We start from the raw sequence: 2595 nt of genomic DNA, 5'->3' as shown, positions 1-2595 counted from the left end.
AGTTTATGCTACTGTTCTGCAGGTTATAGATTTTAACTGTTCTGTTCATTTTTAGTTGCTTTGCCATTCTTAGCTTTTAGCTACTGTGGCTAGTTTTAGCATGTAGCTTGTTTTTTGTTTTTAGCTTTTACATACTTTTCTACTCAATTTCATCTTTTCGATATTTTAGCTACTGTTCAGTTGGTTTTGGGATGATGCTTCTGTTCTGCTGGTGGTAGCTTTTAGCTGCTAAATTTTAGCTTTCAGCTCATTTAATAATTTTAGATATTATCCTGTTGGTTTTAGCTTTTATCTACTCATTGTTTTTTGAGCTTCCGTCCTATTAAATTTTATCTTTCAGCTGATTTAATAATTTTAGATACTATCCTGTTGGCTTTAGCTTTTATCTACTGGTTGTTGTTTTGAGCTTCTGTCCTTTAAATTTTATCTTTCAGCTGTTTTGCTAGTTTATGCTACTGTTCTGCGGGTTATAGATTTTAACTGTTCTGTTCATTTTTAGTTGCTTTGCCATTCTTAGCTTTTAGCTACTGTTTCGCTACTGTTTGGCTAGTTTTAGCATGTAGCTTCTGTTTTGTCGTTTTTAGCTTTTASATACTTTTCTACTCAATTTCATATTTTCGATATTTTGCTAGTGTTAGCTTTTAGCTACTGTTCAGTTGGTTTTGGGATGATGCTTCTGTTCTGCTGGTGGTAGCTTTTAGCTGCTAAATTTTATCTTTCAGATGATTTAATAATTTTAGATACTATCCTGTTGGCTTTAGCTTTTATCTACTGGTTGTTGTTTTGAGCTTCTGTCCTTTAAATTGTATCTTTCAGCTGTTTTGCTAGTTTATGCTACTGTTCTGCAGGTTATAGATTTTAACTGTTCTGTTCATTTTTAGTTGCGTTGCCATTTTTAGCTTTTAGCTGTTTGGCTAGTATTAGCATGTAGCTTCTGTTTTGGTGGTTGTAGATTTATCAACTGTTGTTTTATTTTGTCTTTCTGCTGTTTTAGTAGTTTTAGCTTAGTTTCTGCTGGTTTTAACTTTTAGCTTCTGAACTGTTAAATGTTATATTTCAGTTGTTTTGCTAGTTTTAGCTACTGTTTTGCTAGTTTTAGCTACTGTTTTGCTAGTTTTAGCTACTGTTTTGCTAGTTTTAGCCACTGTTTTGCTAGTTTTAGCTACTGTTTTGCTAGTTTTAGCTACTGTTTTGCTAGTTTTAGCCACTGTTTTGCTAGTTTTAGCTACTGTTTGGCTAGTTTTAGCCACTGTTTGGCTAGTTTTAGCTTCAGTCCAGTGCAGTGTGTATGTGTCGCTCAGCACTCCAACACAACGTGTGTAACTTTGTTTGTTTCTGCATCATGTTGTCTCTGCCGCGGGCTGCGGCAGCTTCTCCCCGCAGAGCTCCACTCGGAACGGGGGCAGCCATTACAGAAAACGCGAGGGCGGAACTCGGTGTGCGGGAATCCGGACAGCACCGACACTGAAAAGCGACCAGCCGTGTTTGGTTAGCAGCCGCAGTCTGACGGCTACGTGCCGTTTTCTCTGTGAACCGTACGTCCCTTCGTAACTCTGCATTTTAACTCTCCGCTCCCCCTCAAAATGACGTCTCCCTGCGCGGCGGCACGTACGGCCAACAACGGCACGGCGGTGACGGCGTTGCCCCTCCGTTCTGTGCGAGCCCGGCTGGCTGAGCCCCCTTTCCACGCGGATCTCGGCTCTACGTGGTTTTTGTTTTACGGGAGAGGTCGTCCTCCGCCGCTCAGTTCGTGTACATTTACAAAAAAGTGTATAAAAAACTGTCCTTACCGTTTTACGAAGACAAATGCATCCCTAGATTGTGGAGAGCTTCTGCGCATGCGCCGTAGACTGAAGCGGCTTAACTTCCTGCTTACAGCGCTCGTGCTGTGTTCGATCTGTGTGTAAACTGTCAAAATGTCATAAAATCAGTGGAGTTACTGACAGAAGAGACAAACCGATGTTTGATAAAGAAGATTATTGTAGACTCTGTGTTTTTATTTACATTTATGAAACTATTAATGCTCGCATTGCGTCATGGTAGTTTCTGTTAGATGAGTGTTGCCTAGAAATCACAGCTTGGCTTTCACACTCAGATACACTTATTTTTAATAAAAGTGTTATTTAATCATTTCAACAATGTCTTACAAGTTAAAAGTCACATTGAGCAACGTGAAAAATAAACAGGATTAAAACAAGATATTAATTACTGACGTCTGTACAAAAAAGGCTACTTTATTGTTTTAAGAAATTGTATTTTTCCCCCCATTTGACAATCAAACCTTTATTAACATGTTTACTGTAATACCTTGACTCTTTGGAACATTAGATCATTTAAAAATGTATTTATTGTAGTAAAGTCAACACTTTTCGTTCAACTTTGCAGAGCTGGACGGGTTCTTCTGTAATGAAACGTTTCGTCTCTCCTCCAAGAGACTTCTTCAGTCTGAGAGTTTCAGGCTAAATTCAGGCTTTTAAGTCCTGCCTCCATGTGACTGATACTCACATCACATGACTATCTATCATTGACACCTAATTAACACCTATTGTTAACAGGGGGTGGAATGATACTGGCAATAGCAGCACTGTAGGAGGG

At 39.1% G+C, this 2595-nt stretch overlaps 1 protein-coding gene across 1 annotated transcript in view; it reads right to left on the bottom strand.

Annotated features, from left to right (window-relative positions):
• LOC106537022 (glucocorticoid modulatory element-binding protein 1) overlaps positions 1-1912 on the bottom strand; it is a gene marked incomplete in the record, with an annotated part of 15932 nt that extends 14020 nt beyond the window's left edge. The window contains 1 exon segment of the mRNA XM_014034385.1: positions 1791-1912.
• Between the last annotated feature and the right edge of the window lie 683 nt (positions 1913-2595).

The sequence above is a fragment of the Austrofundulus limnaeus genome, unplaced genomic scaffold (genome assembly GCF_001266775.1).
Source record: "Austrofundulus limnaeus strain Quisiro unplaced genomic scaffold, Austrofundulus_limnaeus-1.0 Scaffold2090, whole genome shotgun sequence".
In the NCBI taxonomy this organism is placed as follows: domain Eukaryota; kingdom Metazoa; phylum Chordata; class Actinopteri; order Cyprinodontiformes; family Rivulidae; genus Austrofundulus; species Austrofundulus limnaeus.
This window is presented reverse-complemented; position numbering and strand designations above follow the sequence as displayed.